General features: G+C 41.5%; 1 protein-coding gene across 3 annotated transcripts in view; it reads right to left on the reverse strand.

Annotated features, from left to right (window-relative positions):
* The window catches only part of ILDR2 (immunoglobulin like domain containing receptor 2), a 203,574-nt gene that overhangs the window by 11,195 nt on the left and 173,367 nt on the right, over nucleotides 1–19,012 (reverse strand). The gene's annotated exons all lie outside the window — the stretch shown is intronic.

Raw genomic sequence — 19,012 nt, forward strand, 5'->3', positions numbered from 1 at the left:
TGGGCAATATGTACAGGAGAGGAGCGGAGGGTGTGACAATGGGCAATATGTACAGGAGAGGAGCGAAAGATGTGACAATGGGCAATATGTACAGAAGAGGAGCGGAGGGTGTGACATGAGACAGTAGGGAGGCAGAGACTATGGCAATGGGCAGTAATTGCTGGAGTGAAGTGCATGGGGTGTGACAATGGGCAATTTGTACAGGAGAGGAGTGGAGGGTATGACAATGGGCAATATGTACAGGAGAGGAGTGGAGGGTGTGACATGGGACAGTAGGCTTTGACTGCTGCATTGCATTAGAGTGAATGACAAGCTTCTGCCAGTGCTGACATTTCCTTGAGGCCTGGCTGTTATATTCTTCCTATGTCTTTGTGCTAAGAGATGTACTGACCTTGGAACAAGCACACAGCCAGTGAAGTGATTAGCCTTGACCTGCATGCCCTCCCTAGTCTCAGTGATAGGGTTAATGTCAGACTTTTTATCTATGCAATGCGGCAATAATCTGCCCTGCATGGCTCTAAATATAAAAAGTGTGACATCTGTAGCACCAGCCCGATGTCAGAATTATCTACGTTCTCATTGAAGTGCTCGTTGGAGCGTTGTGGATAAAGCCAGAGGTAATTGGCCGAAGTCCAGGACAGGCGCATTGGCTTGGCCTGAGTTAGCGAAATCTCAGCAAACAGCAGCCTGGTGCAGTCAGATGGACGAGGCTGGCGGGGGAAGAGCAGCCGCAATCAGCTGTTCCATGTCAGGTACAGGACTACAGAGGTGACATTACTAGCTGGTATAATGCCAGCTACGTCCAATACAGAGATCTGTCCTCATACCAGATATTGTGCACAGATATCATGAGAAATTACTCAGCATTACTGCAAGCTAGGAATAAATTACAATCTATGGGGCTACTCACTCACCTGGGTGTCAATGTTTTCTGCATGTTCATTCTTTTTGAATAAATAAATATTCACCCAAATCCACCTTTATGCCATTTGAACACCAATGCAGTGCCTGGCCATGCCCCCTATCACTCCTCTTCAGAATTGCTACAGGACCCCATAGACCAATGATCCTCAACCTTTTGGATGTCACTAACTTTACAGACTCAGGACCGCCTATGCGCAGGGAGCTGTGTGTCACTCAAAGGGGAAGAAACTTCCCCCATGGTGACGTTATGATGCCAGAACCCGCCCACTCTGCCATCGCAGGCTCAGATCTGCAGGGACACAACCCGCTCACCGCCCTGAGCCTGGAATGCATACGGGAGACATGGTCTGTGGCTCCAGCGGGGTCCTTTCCCTGACCCCATTGGGGGGGGGGGGTGCACCGGCCAAAGCTGTGGACCACCAATTTAGGATCTGCTGCCATAGACACCTAAAGAAAGACCCCCTAATAAAGTTAACAGAAGAAGATTGGAGCTGGAGCATCATGTGACTGCAGTTTTTTTGCCAGCAGTCAGTTGGGTGGGGGTCATCATCCTGTTCCGCTTTAAAGGGCTCTATAGGGTTATATTTCATTAAAATGTCCTCTGGTGGAGAATCCATCACTGCCATTGAAAACACATGAACATGAATATTCTCCACCAGGGGATTTTTTGGTGAAAGTCAGATTCACTGCTTTCAAAACAGTCTCTAAAGAGTAATAGTAGGGAACAGGTGTAAGCAATCAAGGAACCCTTAGGGGTAAATTCATGAACATTTGACATGTTGATTTGTTTAACAGAAGAAGTGTTTGTTTTGTTATTTTTTTAATAATCATCATTACTGATGATGGTGGAAAATACTAAAAAAATGTTACCTATAGATGGGTGAATATTCTTTTACTAAAAGATATTAGGTAGAAATGTGTGATTGTACATATATTGGTTTATTAGTGGGTGTAATTCGCAATTTAACCACTAGATGGTTCATTTTCATTCACTATCCATGCCAGGTTTAAATATTTGTGAACATAATAAGCAACACACCACCACCTAGAGGAAAAACTGAGAATGACACTTGCTATTAAATTATTGTAGTTCTTTGTTTATCCATGTCATCCCTAAAATGATTTATAATGGCAGACAATTTGGTCTGACAATAAGGTTCTTAACAAAACAGGTTCATTATGTTTGATTCCAGTGGCTTAGCCTAGGCTGGGTTACCATTTCCTTAGGCCAAGTATCCACAGACTTTAAGCACCACAAATGCAGCATGCATTTATATGCATTGGGAACACGTTAGGATGCTTTGCTTCAGTTCCAATGTAACATGCAAAGCTGGAGCATTCATTAATATTGTCAATAGGAAACTTTGGCAGTGCATTATAGATACTCATGAGTGGAGACCAGAGACTAGAGCAGGGACTGATCTGTGCCAAACATTTGTGAACACATCCAAGATCTCCCTGATCAGTAAATGTTGATCCTGGATGATGCAAGAAAGAAAATGGCTCTGTCCTTTCAGAGAGACAAGCATTGTCAGGGGAGTACTATGTACTCTATCATAAGGGGGCGCCGTCAAGTAAAGTTGGTACTTTTTGGAATGCCATACCCTGGCCTATGGTTAGGGTGAAAACCATTGCTGTGCATCTCTAAAGGACAAAGATAACTGAAGCTCCCAATAAGAAAGGAAGGGGTGCTTCTGAAAAACATCTCCAGGTCCCCACATTTTTTTGGAAGCTGTCCACCTCCCCAAATATTAGTCCAGAAACACCTACCCTCAAAGCTCCTGAACAAATGGCTGCATTAAACTTTCACCTAAAGTGGACCTGTTATTTTGTATATTTGTGTGTCTACATTTCAGGCCATCTCAGTGCAGCAAACTTTATGTGTGCCGGTGAACTTTATTCATCAGTGCACGATGCCTTTATATATACAGTACCTGCTCTCATATACAGCTGATTCTTTTCTATATCTCAAGGTCCCCAGCGCGGCTCCATTAGCGCGACATTTCCATACGAATCAACACCTATTAGAGATGAAGCTATTTGTGATTTACTGTGAGCAGAGCAGGCGAGGACAACATTGATTTAACCTTGTGCTTGCAAATCCCAAAGAGCTGTGGGCCAAATCTACAGCACTGAGAATAAAAGGGGCTCTTATAAAAAATAAAGTTTTGGTGAAGTTTTACATCCTCTTTGTGTTGGAGCTGTGATATGAATATAGCACTCTCGATTGGACAGGTGGGGTCCCTTCTGCAATAACCGCTCTTACCTGCCTGGTCGCCACCTAGCTGTCAAAATTTGCTGAGCTGCGCATGTTGTTACCAGTATTACCCAGAAATCCTGGCTACACTTGCGCAGGGGCCAAGAATGAACTCCCATGTGTCTCTGCATTATCCTGGCCAATCAGTTGGGGACAGTGAGAATTGGTGGGTTTAGTTCTGATTCTGCTAGTCATGCAGTTACAGCTTCCTCACACTCTTGAAGTGTCCCCACAGTTATGTGGCGTCTCACCCGCGGCCACTCCTAGGGGAAAGAATAAATGGGGTCAGTAGTGAGTGGGTCAAGATTGCTCCCACTGTCAGTCAACCTTTAAGGCAGGTTCGAGGCTGCCTCAGGATCATGTGATCTGGTGCCAGCTGCTCGTTCACTCCCTACGCATCACTGCTTCCTACAGAACCATATGAGGGTAAACGATTTCAACAAGACCCAACCCTTCTTTTTCATGTTCTTCAGATGCACTTCTGTAGGCCTTGCAAAGGTCATTGGCACAACATGATAGAGGGGTTGAGATCCAACCAGTATACCATATGTACTCGAATATAAACTGAGATTTATATTTGTCTTACATCAATGTTCATGTATAGTGTGTAACAGACTTTTGTCATGCAGTTAATAAAGGGTTTAGCACACACTTTACGTGATGTGACCTTAGTATACACTGACCTCTCCTTTTTTTACTGTCACTATCAGGTTAAAAAAGATCTTGATTTATACTTAAATATACACATCTAGTGGTAGTCATTGATATTGCACAAAATATAGTTTAACAGCAACCCATCATAACCAACTCAAAAGTACAAAATATTTAACTTGTAAAATGTTTCCTCTTCAAATAAATGTTTTAAACATAACACACAATATATGTATTCATTGAATTGGCATTTCAGTTGAATGCTGTTTGGAATGTTAGCAGTGACGGCTGCATTTTGTGCTGTAGATTTATACTCGAGTTGATGTAGTTTTCCTGGTATTTTAGGTAAAAGTAGGGTACCTCGGCTTATATTCGAGTAGATACTGAAATCAAACTCACAAACTATACAAATGTATATGAACATAACTGATAACTGATTATCTGGTTACAATGGAACCAAAGTTGGGTAATATTAGACAGCAAGTGATCAGTCAGGTGATGTATTAGAGGCAGGAAAAATGAGTGAGAGGGACTCTGAGGGACTTTGACATGAGCTAAATTGTTATTTCTAGATGATTAGGTCAGAGCGTCTCCAAAACAGAAGGTCCTGTGAGTCGTTCTTAGTATGCAGATGAAAGCACCTACTATATTTGGTCCAAGGTAGAAATCCAGGAACCGACAAGTGAATCATGGGTTCCCAAGGCTTTTTGATTTCTGGTGGTAGGTGGAGCAAAGAAGAGCTACCGTAGCCCAAAAACACTTACTGCTGGCCATTAAAGAAAGGTGTAGACACAAAATGTATCACAGCTTGTATATGGGAACATGTGGCGTCAAAGAGTTCTTTTTGATTACCACACATCACTAAGCGTACCTACAATAGGCATAGGAAGGTCAGAGCAAAGAAAAAAAGGAGGCCTTGTCTGACAAATCAAGAGGATGGAAGGGTACATGTGCATGATTTACCTGAGGAAGAATTGGTAGCAGATGGCAGGGACATTTGATTAATCTTTCCCTTAATAAAAATATCCTGCCACTGGCCAATATTACACTTCTGTATCATCCTCCTACTTCTTGCATTTGCTAAAAATTGCAAGCGGCAGGACAGTTTTGTAGTGAGAACAAGGACAGCCTATGTGAAGCACTGGACAATTTGCATCTGGAAATTAAAGCATGCATATCATATGGCATTGTTTAATGCCTGTTAGCCCTATACCTGGTCCGGATTCACTCCAACTCTTTATAGACTTTCCCACTAAGTTTTGATTCACCAATTTCAAACAGGATTCGCCCAGCCTTTAGCAATTCACAACCAGGCAGATTCACCCATTCCATGTACTAATCGGCTAATCACTGTAATACATTTTATTGGTGGTATCTCTATTTGGATGAATCACTCTCAGTGCACAAAACTAGAACCATTAAAGAAGTGTTTTAAAAAAATTTATTTTCCTTGTTCCAAGTTAGGTGGAACAGATGGATGGAATTTACATTAAGCTGTTTATTAGGGGGAGACAGTGCTGAGCGTCAATCACAAGGTAGGATTTTAGAAATAACATTCACTTTACTATAATCAAATTTAGCCACCGACTGTGTCCTCCGTATTCTGCAGACTGGCTGATGAAAGACAATGTTACTACAGGTAAAGTAATTGCAGCTCTGGGGATTTTCAGCTCTCCAATAAAGTGCAAGTAAAAATAGAAGTCCAGTCAGAACCTTTTGGTTTTGGAATTAATTGGGTTACAGCCCATGTCAGGTTTTTTTTTTACTGCTGCCTCTCTTATTTAGTATCACTTCCTGTGTGGTCACTGGGACAGGAAGTGAACATAGACTCTGCATAGCCAGAGATCTGCTGCAATTTGTATAGGAATCCAAAATATATTCTAATCAATATTTGATTGGTCAGAAGTCCAAAAACACTGCACACATGTGTATGGGATTGTGATCATTTTTTGGATAGAAACAATTAGAATTCCAATTGGTTTTGATTGATCGTGAAACAATATTGACCAACACATCCATCTACAAATAGTCAGAACCCAATCCTATGATTGCTGGGATCTGATCACAAATTGGACCAGAAAAGAAAATCTGCAGAAAGTGCAAAGAAAAATCTCACTTCTTTGTGTCCCAATTGGAAATATAATGGGGATGGTAGAGTCCAAACAAAATACATCTGGGTGATTTTATTGCATATATCCAGTTCAGTTTTTCTGTCAGTTATACATTCACATTTAAGGATCTATTTGTCAACATTTTCATCCAATATTTATCTAGTATCTATAGGTGAAAATTGTGGGAATCCTGAATGAAAATAGCTTTATGTGAATAGCTTTCACACTAGCTCATGTTTTAGGTCTCCTGATCCCCTAACAAACAATTTAATCCGGGGAAATTATGTTGAACGGCGTGTTGGTAATTAGCGCGCATTTGGCGCCCACTCCTGTCACTTGATCCTCGCCTCATTTGATCTGAAGTAAAGTAATATCAACTGTTTATTTACTGTTTGTTTTATGTCATTACGTCTGTCTCAACTTAATATGATCGTTCCTCGTTTCCCAGTCTGATTATGAGAATGTGATTAGGAATGCGTAGAGAAGGGAGGGGGAAATTGGAGGAATCTCTACTCAGATTTGGGAAAGAGATACAATGTTGCACTGACAGTATTATTTGTAACTTTTATTTATAAAGCACCAACATATGACACAGCGCTGTACAATAGATGGGGGCTGCGGATGACAAATCTGCATACCTAAGAAGTACAAACAATGACATAGGAGGAGACAAGGACCCTGAGCAATGGAGATCTTTGGGCAAGTGATATTACTGCATACAATGAGTACCACCAATGGTAAAAGAATCCAATTTGATTTATTTGTATCATATCAACGTATCATAGAGCAAAATGCCCAATGTATTTTAGGAGTTCCAACACTTTGGCTTCATCAGGGTTTTGGAACTATAGCCGTGAATATTTGGACCTGATAGGACTTAGGCTATGTGCACATGTAAAACTTTTGTAGTTGGAAAGGATCTTTTACCACTGCTGCCCTCTCCCATTAGCTTCCATTGCGGTCGTTTGTCACTCATCATTCATGGAGCCACCAGGACAGATCCATGAACGACGATGGCTGGCTGCTGTACACATGCCAGATTCGATATGTCCGATATCAGCCCTGAAATGATAATCGGACGAAAATCATTTGACACGTAGCCTTAGTGCCAGGGGTGTTAAGACACTGGCACCCATCTTATGTCATAGTTCAGTGGCTCTTAATTAAGGGCCCTGATACAAAATCTTATGGCTTGTATTCAGTCATAAATATATGGTTAATTAGGAGTCATTAAGCTTTTAACCAAGACTGTTCCAGTTCATATAAATTTGCTATATCATAACAACTCTATATATTTCCAGTTTTCATTCATTTCTAAAGCTTTAGTAAAGGGAGTGTGTTGGAGCCTCAGAAACGGGTTGGCTGTTTTACTTGCAGTGTTACTTATAAAGGCTCCCTAGTCCACGTTCCTCGAGCTCCAAAGACCTGGTTAGTTGGAGTGTTGGAGCTCCCAGAATGCCTGTGTTATCCATACAGTACAAATATTACCAGCTCATACAGTTCTAAAGCCCTGATGAAGGAGGAGAAAACAGCCCATGAAACGTGTTAAAATATTTTACCCACTGTTACTCAAATATCAAAGAAATACATCAATTATCCTGGATTCTACTACCATGGATGTCATGCTCTATGTACATTCTCCACTCTGGGATTCTATCCAAGGTGTCTGATTTGGAGTACCCCAACCTCAAGGAGCTATTTAACCAGAATTTGTAAGCTCCATGAACTAGACTGAATTTGATAATTATAGATTGCATTATCCAATGTCATACATCCTCAAATAGAAATTGGATATTCCTCTTACTGCATGTCCGGGTAATAGTGCCAGACGGAGCACTAAAGTTCTGGTCTATTCTCACCCTTTCCAAAACCCAAAAAAATCCTGGATGTGGCTATCACTGTAGCTTGCTGGTTAGGTACAACTCCCCATCCTGTCCTCCTATAGATGGAGCACAAGGCCGATTCAAGGGATGGGACCGTGCGTCCCTAACAGCCATCACCTATTGGGAATGCTTGCCATTATTTATCTTAAAAATCAGCTTACACATCGCTTGCAACTCCCCAGTACCCAGCTGTAATCCCCGGCATTGTTCCCTGTATTAAATTAAAATGTAGGCAGAGCCTGAAAATACAAAGAAAAAATGTTTTTGCCCCTCCTTGATATTACATCCATTGACATTAAATTTTCTTGGTTCCTTTATTGTGGGAAATGCTGGGACTCTCCAAGCTGTGCCTCCCAGCTTTAGTTTTGTTCTGGAATAATTCAGCAGAATATGATTCTTCTCCGCCTTCAGACCTAACATTAAAAAGAGATTAATTTCCCATTTGGAAGTGAGCAGGATCGTCTGTCTCCTCCTCCCCTGCTGACCTCAGCTCTCTCCGGTTTCCTTTATGACTAATCTGCACACTTTAAATCTAATTACATTCATTTGGGCATTACGTGGTCGGTGCCGGGCCAGCTCCACTAAAAAGTCTCACGAATGTTATTGATCAATGGCATTCCAACAAAGGAGAGCTGCTTAAAGGAGAACTCCAGTGCCAAAGGGCAAGTTCAGGGTATTGGTTGAAAAATAAAACTGTTAAAAAAGTAAATTAGAATCAGGTAACTCTGACCTCTGTATAAAGGGTAACTAAGATGCTCCAATCATAATAATAAGGAAGTCTGCTGCAGCCAACCCAAGGGAAAACAGGGCACCAAGGGGAAACGGGAGAACCAGCTGGCCTGCTGCCGGTTGTCCTGGTTGCTGCAGAATTGTTCATTTTTTGTACCTAAAGGTTTTTCTTTATTTTTAATTTAACTACATGTGGAAAGCTTAATCCGAAGTGGGTTGACTACAAAGGTCACTTGATGAGACTTTGGCCCTGGACCCAGGTCCGGATTTCTCCGACAGCTGTAATATTATCATTATATTTTCCAAAGGTAGCATTGGGCTATTCTGCTCACAACCATCATGGCTCCCACCACTTTCATCATGGCCGTCTTCCCATATTTGCCCACGGAGAGAAAAATGTACAAATGCAGTTCTGCCTGGACATGGCTGCCAAAATGATTTATTAAAGCTCTCCAGGGCTAGAGAGGATATACTTTAATTGGTGAAGCTGGGTGATCCAGCAAACCTGGAATGGATTTCTTCAAAGTCATTTGCTATTTGTTAGCAAATGTTTTCAATCCTGGACCAGTTGCATTCCAGGTTTGCTGGATCACCCAGCTTCACTGATGATAGCGTGGAGTTTACAGTATTGTGCCATACACATCCAAGCCAATTATCTTTAAATTATTGGAGAAAAAGGATTCACAGAGCTTCACAGCTAATCAATGGCGGTGATTCAATAGGAGAATAGCAATTGGAACATGTATTCCCATTGGTCCGATCAGTGTTCCCCTAAGCAGCCATTGTTCTCCAATTGAAGGAGCCCAAAGACATCAGCAAGTGAGAATTAAATACGAATGGACAAACCATATAACACTGCCGGGGGTGGCCTACAACAGGAACCATTCATACAAACCTTGAAAAAACTTAGACATCACATAGCTGTCACTGGAAATGATCTTCTGTGATTGTTTCCAATGACAGAACAACAAATAAACCTAAATCTAAGGAGAGGATGAGGAGTTGCACCCTGTTGTGCTCTCCCCTCTACGAAAGTACAGCAGTCATTTCTGAATGACCGTTCATCAATACACCAGCGTGCAATGATAAATGTTGTCAGGGGACTGCTGTAAACACGTTAGGTTTTCGCTGATGATTAATGTTCATCTTGGCTGACCATCATCTATTGTCTAGCTTTATGGTCAGACTGCACCATATATGATATTTTTACCCATAATTCCACTTTAATCTCAGCATGAGGATTTGCAGTTCTGATCCTCAGCCCATTATATTCATTATAATCGACTCAGCTAAGTGCAGCTCTTTTATGTTTCTTTTCAAGTGACAACACTGATAGTGTTTGCTCAGTCTGCAGATTATCTGCTGCGTTTTATACCAACTCTCTACTGTGAATAAATGAGGTTTATCCCCATCTTGTTGTGTAATATTCCCTATTAATTTGATGCAATTATACAATGTGTTTCCTTGCTATTACGGATGCGTGTTTTACATTTGGCATAGACCTGCTGATCAGATTTTTGTTTGTTTCCATTATAAAACCATTAAACTGGAAGATGAGAGATCAGCAGGCAGCCAGGCAGTTTGCATTTTCAGCAGCTTGGTCACGGACGAGTGCTGGGTTAAGCCAACTCTAGTTACATTTAAATTTGATTCTGTATATTTAAAGTACAAGCCAAAACGTAAAATAATTTTTCCATAACTGATATCTTCGCTTGCACATTTATGTGATGATCGATGATTGCTCCTGGCTGAACAAATATATGTGAGATCCGGCATCTGCATTTTGTTTTGAGGGTGGCTATGGTACATAGTCTTACTCTGGGGCCTGCGTAGCCACCCTTCTCTTATTGTAAACTCTATGCTATCTGCCGGCACATAGACTCTCTTATAAGCTGTTCCTACAGCGCCATCTACAGCCTAGGTGACTGACTGCCATCCCAGGAAATTACACACCCATAGTAATCACATGCCAAATTTCAGAGATAGGTAAGAGAGACATTTCACTCCAAATCAAGAACAGTTTAAAGGTATGAAGAAGAACAGTTGCTCCAAATCAGGGAAAGCTGGCATTTAAGAATAGAAACATCGAGGACCAAATCGAGGACAGTTGTGAGGTATGAGGAGGGACAGTCCTTCCAAATCTGGGGGAAATGGAAAGTATGAAGAGGGACAGTCATTCCAAATCAGGGAAAGCTGGGATGTAAGAAGAGGAACATTCATTCCAAATTCAGGAAATTTGGGAGGTATGTGGAGGGACAGTTTCTCCAAATCAGGGACAGGTAGGAGGTGTGTAATTGGGGGCCCACATGCTTGTTACAGAACAGCTTCGTCGGAGTCGGATGTTTAGATTTGGCGCTTTCGAGGTTTGCATACATTCAGAGAAGCCGACTTTTACCAGCTCGTTTTGCGTCATAAAGCATAAGGTAACCATTTATAGATTATATTGGGCAGGGGTTCAGTGACATCGATCTGGTTTTGAAAACCTGGTGGTTACGAAGTGTTTTCAGCAGTAATTGGAGATTTGTATTCCCAGCACATGGTTATCTTTCTCATATCGCCCTCTGCACCCCCACCCCCGCTTTGCACTTCCATGCTGGAATCCATATTTGTAGACAAGTTGCCTCATTATTTACTGGCAGGATTATAGATGGCATCCAACAAGACCAGCAAATTATTCTCTACGTGGCCTGTGGTCTGCACCTACTTAGGGTTTATTAGATGTTCTGCTCCGTCTCTGTGACGCGTCAGCTTTACTTTACAACCAACAAGCGAGATCCGGGCACAGCTGCATCTGCAGAAAACATTCATGTTAGGGGAAAAGGGATATTAACCGCACTCGGAGGTACACTCCAGGTGGATGTGAACATGTTGCAAGCAAACCTATGCTGGTAGAAAAAGGATTCACCTAAAAATTCTTATTTTCTGTATTTCATGCCGATCCTCTGGTATCTGTGACTTAATGGCTCCGATTTATTAAAACACTCCATGGCCAGAGAGGATTCACTTTCAGTAGTGAAGCTGGGTGATCCAGCAAACCTGGAAAGGATTTCTTTAAAGCCATTTGCTATTTGTTAACAAATGTTTTAAATCCTGTGCCACTTTACTGCCCCCAAAAGGAGTGACATGGGGAATCTCCTCCTCCCACTGCAAGGTGAGTCCATGACCAGCCTCAGGTAGGTTTCCTCTTAAGCCGAGTCCCATTGTGGATTCACTCATTGTTTGGTTAGAATGCCTTTAACTTCCACCATTGAGGTAGGGACCTCAGCATGACATTGACGTTTGCTCTGGGGTTACCCCTATTTCAATAGATTTAGGCAACCAACACATCTCTAGTTTATTGGAGGTGTAATGGTTATCCTCTGATTTCATGTTGGTTTATTCTCGGGTGCTTTATCATTTGCTGGCTGATGACTTTCCATGTTCTCTTCTGGAGAACACTTACCTCCTTGTGTTACCAAGACGAGGGGGAGGTTTTCTGCAGTCCTAAATCACTTCCCTGGGTAACAACATTACGGCGCCTTAGATTGTGAGTGCTGGTGCCCTAGTCCAGTGGTCCCCAACCTTTTGGAGCTCGCGGACTATTAAATGCACAGATTCCGTACTGCGCATGCGCGGGGAGCCGTGTGTCACTCAAAGGGGAAGAAACTGCCCCCCAAAGACGTCATGATGCCCGAACCCGCCCACTCTCCCATTGCAGGTCTAAGCCCTGAGCCTGCGATGCTTACAGGAGACGTGGTCCTTGGCTCTGCCCGGTTGCGACTCCCCAAGCAGGGTCCTTCTCCTGACCCTGCTGGGGGGTACCAGCAACCTGTGAGACTAGTGGGCCACGGACTGGACGTTGGGGACCTCTGCCCTAGGAGGTGAGTTACTGGAAGTATCACCAGGTGAAAATAAAGGACTCTAATATAAGCTTACCAACAATAGCTGAACCCCTCTACCACGGGGTCAGTAATTACACAGCCTGCCAGGCTGTGCAGCCATACAGGAGCGTGTCACTTATCAGCAGTCGTTGTGTTATTTTAGCCCCCCATAGAGAGCTGAATGCTCAAGACATGATGCTCGACATGCTCCTTTGTTCCTAAATGTGCGGCGTACAATGGCTGCCATGGAAATGCTACAACGAGTACAACAGGAAACCAGTGTAACTGAATAGAGTCCAACTTGGACCCAACTTCCTAATGAAATCGTATATCGATCAACTGGTGAGCCCACTGTTGTCTGCTTCAGGACCAGATCTAATTATATATTCTATTAAAAAGTAACTCCTAGTTTATTAAAACATTTATGTTATATATCATTGTTACCAGTCAACTGCTTGTTAACTTAAAAATCTAATCAGCAAATCTCACATGGCAGCAAATCAACGCATTTGGTCATGTAGGCATTGTCCAGACAACCTGGTGAATTTTAAAGCGAGCATCGGAATGAGGATGAAATGATTTAGATGACTTGGTTGTTTGTGCCAGGTTGGTATTTAGAAATTGCTGATCTGATGGGATTTTCACCCACAACCATCCCTGGGATTTACAAACAATGGTTAAAAAAAGGAAAATATTTAGCAAGTAAGAAATGCTTTCCTAATGCCCGAGGAGAATGGTCAGACTGGTTGGAGCTGATAGAAAGTCAACAGTAACTCAAATAACCACTTGTTACAACTGGGATCTGCAGAAGAGCTTCTCTGAAAGCACCACAAGAATATACAAACCTGAAGCAGATGGGCTACAGCAACAGGAGACAACACCAGGTGTGTACAATTTGCAAGAGAAGATTGGTAGAAAAATTGCTTGGTCTGATGAGCCTCAATTGACCGGCAGTTGACATATTATGACCAGTTGTTGGTCTGCTTGAAGCCTTCAAGATACAGATTCAGCATGACTCTGTATAAAGCAATCCCCATAAGGACATGGAATGATGAGCTGGTATGGAGAGACATCAGTGTCTTGCACAGAGCACTGACCTCAATCCTACCGAACGTCTTTGGGAATTATTGGAATGATGATTGTAAGCCAGGTTGTCCCACTCAACAAATGCTTTTTCTTTTGGCTGAATGAGATCCAGTTCCCTCAGACTCATTCTAAAAGTGGAGTGGAGGCTGCAAAAAGGAAGCAACTCCAAATTGATGCCCATGGTTTTTCAATTGGACATCCAACAAGCTCATACAGGTATGTTGGCTAGGTGTTGACCAACTACCATATGTAGTGTAGCTGGCAACCCAATTTTGAGTGACACTACATAACTGATCATACCAAGAATAAAGCTGTCCAGAAATAGATTTCTCTTCTCCTAGCAAAACCGAAGTGTTCTTGGTGCCTTGCATTACATGGAAACTTTATCAGTGAGCTAATAGCCCTTCTGTTACATAAAAAAATACCACTTACCCGTCTTTATGAGTTCTGTGAGGTCGGACTATTTATATAGTAAACCAGTTTGTGTTTTTTTCTCTCAATGAAACTTGGAATACCCAGAGAAATGAGTGTACAGAGAACCATCTTGTTCTAAGCAATCAGATCACAGCGGATATACTTATCTACATCCGATATCTCGGCACCTGCGGATTATCCCTCAACTCCAAGCCTTTGTCATCTGTCTTTTCGGCATCTGGTGAAATTACCCGTCTTTATAAAAGAGAGATCTTTGTCTCTCCAACAGAAGCCTACGGATATAGGGATCAGAGCTCAGTCAGGGCCTTGGCTGAGCGTATGAAAATGATTGCATACAAATGACTGGCTGCCTCCATTTACATGTGAATGCACAAACACAAAAGCTGATAAATGTCTTTTCAGCGAGTCCATCGAGAATAAAGGCGAGGAGAATGGCTGGAGATGCATTAAAAAACTTAAGGACTTCTCTTTTTTAGTTGGGAATTGGAACAATTCCTAATTACAGCTGAGAATTATTTTGCAGGTTCTATTAAAGAGAAAACAGCGACTCTGTGTTTTCGAAGTTTATTTATTCTGTTTTAAAGTGAACTTGTCATCCGTGGAAAGAAGGGGATGTGCCCGAGATCAGACAACACAAGGCTCAATTATTGGAGAATAGACTTGTATGCTTTTCCTAAACTAGTTTCACAAGTCCTTCTAAAGATACTTCTGGATTTTAGGGCTTTGCCCAACGAGCTGCCACCATCCTGTGCAAGGAGGTGACCCTTCACCCTGCCAAGTAGAAAAATAAGGCCCTAACTACTAAATAATATTGAGAGGGCTTTGTTGGGAGAAGGTGAGCTAATTGGGCAGCAGTCTTGGTTCCTCTGGTCTAGCCAAACTCCCAGCTACAACGTGAATGGGCTCAGTGGCAGACATTATATTGAATGGTAAGTGTAAGGTCAGGAATAAGCTTCAGAAAATGGTAACCAGCAATATCCCAACTCTTTCAGCTGGCCCATGTGGCTCGTATATGGCGCCAGTTTGGTAATTAGTGGGTATGGGAAAATACCCCCCCCCATCCCCATAGCCACAATGCTTCCAACTCTCCTTGCTCTCCGGTGGTGGGGCTCAGGTCTCAATCCAGGGCCATTGCTTGATGTCTCCATTCATTCTTCATAAACCTCTGCCTTGTCCTACAACACCGCATTCTCACTCTTTTCCGGGTCCCACACGTCTAGCCTTTCCGTAAATTGCAACCCGCAGCAGAGGATTTCCTTCCAAATATTGAGCACAGGTGTTTCCAGTGAAGTATGCTAAGACTTTTCAGACAATTGTGCACTATGACATTATTTATTGAAGTTCTTTTTCTTCTCCAGCATGAATGGGCCCCAAAGCAAGCTCCATGAACTCCAAGATGACTTGAGTGGCCGCATACAGCCCTGACCATAATTCTACAGAACACCTTTGGGATGAATTAATATGTCAATTGTCTTCTCATCCCATATCAATATCTGACCCCCCAGATTTTCTTTTGATTAAATGGGCACAAATGCCCACAGAAGCACTGCAATGTTTTTTGTACTTACAACATGGCCATATGGTCGGATGTACTTTAGTATTCCTCGAAGTCCTGTGTGCACACTGTAAAATCAGAGGCCAGGGAGCTCACAGTAATGCACGGCCCGCTCTTTCGTCCTGATTTATCAAAACTCTCCAAACCTGGAGAAGACTATCATGCAAACCTAAATGGATTTCTTAAAATCATTTGCTATTAGTTGTCAAATGTTTTCAGTCCTGGACCAGATGCATTCCAGGTTTACTATATCACCCAGGTTCTTCCATGATAGTCTATGTTCTCCATTCACGGAGAGTTTTAATAAATGAGGTCCATTCTCTCACCCACTCATGCATAGAAAAAAACTCATAACATGAAGTGACATAGGTCTGCAAACTGCACAAAAAGCCTAGTAAGTAAAGGAAGAAATCCAATACAGCCACCACATCTAAGGATTAACAAGCTCAAATATATTTCTGTGTTGTCCCTGCATATAAAAATACTGGCAAATGTTCAATTAAAACCTGAGAGGCCAAAATATTCTGCAACACATTTTATGCATAAAATAATCAGATCGCAGATAGAAATACACCCAGATAATAACAACTCCTAACATCAAACAGGAAAAAATGATATAAAAAGCAACCAAACACACAAATCATCACAATTAATGTATTGTTTAAATGATGAAAATATTTTGTACAAAAATATTCGTCTTTCCCATGGACCAATCATGAGGGGTGGGGAGAGGGAGAAAGCGCCATCAGGGACCAATCACTTTTATTTCTCAATTCTCCAGATTTTTACCCCTTATAAATCCTGCGCCCCCCTCTATTGGATATATCAGGTGGCTGAGAACGGTTTCAGCACCATTTACCAATAAAAATAACATGAATTGTTAATATTTTCATCATCTTTGGAACCAGTGGCAGCCGGTGGATGTGGAAATAATAGTTTTTTTCTGCTTATAAAGTCAAACATGTAGCAATATTGAAGAAATGAAAAAAAAATATTATGCACATAAACATTTCATAAAAAGGAAGTTAACCCTTCATCCCGATGAACCACCGGGTCCGGTACAAAAATTCAGGTCAAATCCAATGGTGGATACCTGGGAGCAACGATATAATTTATTTATTTAAATACATTCCTCAAAGGCCAAGAGGGATATAAATCTACTTTGTGTTAATCTAAAGACTTTGTTTAGTAATTACTGAAAAAAAAACCAGAAGTGATATTATTACTGTGCAGAGAACAGGGCTGCGGGAGGGGCCCAGAAGGGCACACCCAGTACAGGAAGGGGCGGGGACAAGACCAGTCACTCTGCACAAGAGGAGGAAGAAGCAGTGACCGGTCTTTATTACAGGAGGATCCTGCATAACAGAAACGTTTCTCACTGGATTACTGCACAGATCTGCAGGAAATACACAAAGCAGACCTATAATATCATGAATACATGTCTCTTGTACTTAGACAATATTTGCTTATCATGGAAATCCGCCTTAGGTAGCAAGAAAGCAATGAACAACTAAAAATGCGTGAAATTTTATAATATTGGTCAATGATCTGTAAACAAACACACTTTCTGCTTTTTAGGGTCCTTTAAGAGGCAGGGAATGTGATGTTGATTAAAATATTCCCTGGTGGACAATCTCCCAAGTCTATGTGTTTTCAGTGGCAGTGACTGATTCTCCACCAGAGAATGTTTCAATGAATGTCAGATTCACTGCTATATAAATAGACCCCTAGGTGTCAAATATGAAAGTCTATCCAAATCCAAAAACTGTAAACCCCAAAAAATGTAACATACTGCAGGTAAGTTCTTAGATATGATGGCTGCATTTGTTTTTTTATTCCTTGTTATCTGTGAATTACACACTTCCTGTCCTAAGGTGACAACCCTGGAATGGATTTTTTCAAAGTCATTTGCTCGCAAATGTTTTGAATCCCAAACCATATCCATGTGAATGGCACGATATTGCAAACTGCACACTTCATCATTGAAGCTAGGGGATCCAGCAAACCTGGAATGGATCTGGTCTGGGATTGAAAACATCTGCTAGCAGATAATCAATGACTTGAAATCCTTTCCAGGTTTGCTTGATCACCCAGCTTCACTGATGAAAGTGTATCCTCTCCAGCCTTGGCGAGCTTTAATAAATCAGGCCCATTGTATAAATGGAGGAGCCAGGGTTGTCAACACTAGATTGACTTCTGCATTGGACTACTAACCTCTCCATCTTCTTCTCATCTTCATTACATAAGTTGGTGAGAAACTGAAAACACTGCTTGAGATATCGGTTCAGTACATAGAAAGCAACAAGGACACTGGTATTCAGGAAGGATGACTTGCGCTTGTGACAATGTTTTAATCCTGAAAAAGAAAAGTAATGCAGCCACGAATATAAGCACAGGTAAGCTGCAATATATGACATTTGTTGTCCATGGTTTTATGTATACGATGTCCCATAGCTTTCCCCATGCAGGTGGATAAATAAAGATGGCTGCTATTTTACTTGCTGGAGTGTTTGTATTTCTGTTCAACCATTTAAAAGATTTACTCAACTCTGCCACCGAGATGCAGCACTTACACTGAGGGGATTACAGCTCTGCAGACCCATGTTAGCTTCCTGACACACAACAGGTCTGATTTATTAAAGCTTTGCAAGACCAGAAAAGATAGACTATCATAAGAGAACCTGAGTGATACAATAAACCTGCAATGGATTTCCTAAAATTAATTTGTTAGAAAATAGTTTCAATCCTGTACCAGATCCAGTCTAGGTTTGGTGGATCACCCAGGTTCTTCTATGATACTTTATCTTCTTCAGCACAGAGAGCTTCCATAAATCAGGTCCATTTAAAAAGTGGAAAGTTAAAAGAAATAAAGTTCATGACTGAATCGAGTATGTAAAGTGTAAGTATGGCCGAAACAGGAAATAACACAAATGAAGCAGCTTGTCAATAAACTCCGCTATACTAACCTCCACTCCAGCGATGGTCTTTCATCCCTGATCTTGGTTTGGAGTTTTCAGCCATCTTGATTCTGGGTTCATTGAACTCTGCACTGAAGAGCTTCAACATAAAGGGAATTTATGATCAATCATATAACTTAATACAAAATAATCAAACCTTCATTATTCATATTCATAATATTATGATTGGTAAACAAATAAATAAAAAAAAAATCTTGTCCTATCAATTGTTGATCAACATTGGGACTAACAAAAGAATTTTGGCTGTTTACTCCCCAAGGTGAAATATCATCTTTAAAAGTCTTCTTTTTATTGCAAATGAGAAGCTCAGATGGTTTTAACCATCCAATCATGTGCAAGGAAAACTCCTGTTTTTAAGATTTCCCTTCAAGTGATTGGGTATTCATTGCAAAGTGAAATTTTAAACCTTGCAAGGTGATAGTTCACCTTGATCGAAGAACAGACCAAATTCTTTTAGTAAATCGGGGCTGATCTATTCCAACACTGCAAGACTGGAGAGGATAGACTATCATAGAGGAACCTGGGTAATCCAGCAAACCTGGA

This window comes from Pyxicephalus adspersus, chromosome 1 (genome assembly GCF_032062135.1).
Source record: "Pyxicephalus adspersus chromosome 1, UCB_Pads_2.0, whole genome shotgun sequence".
NCBI classification, from domain to species: domain Eukaryota; kingdom Metazoa; phylum Chordata; class Amphibia; order Anura; family Pyxicephalidae; genus Pyxicephalus; species Pyxicephalus adspersus.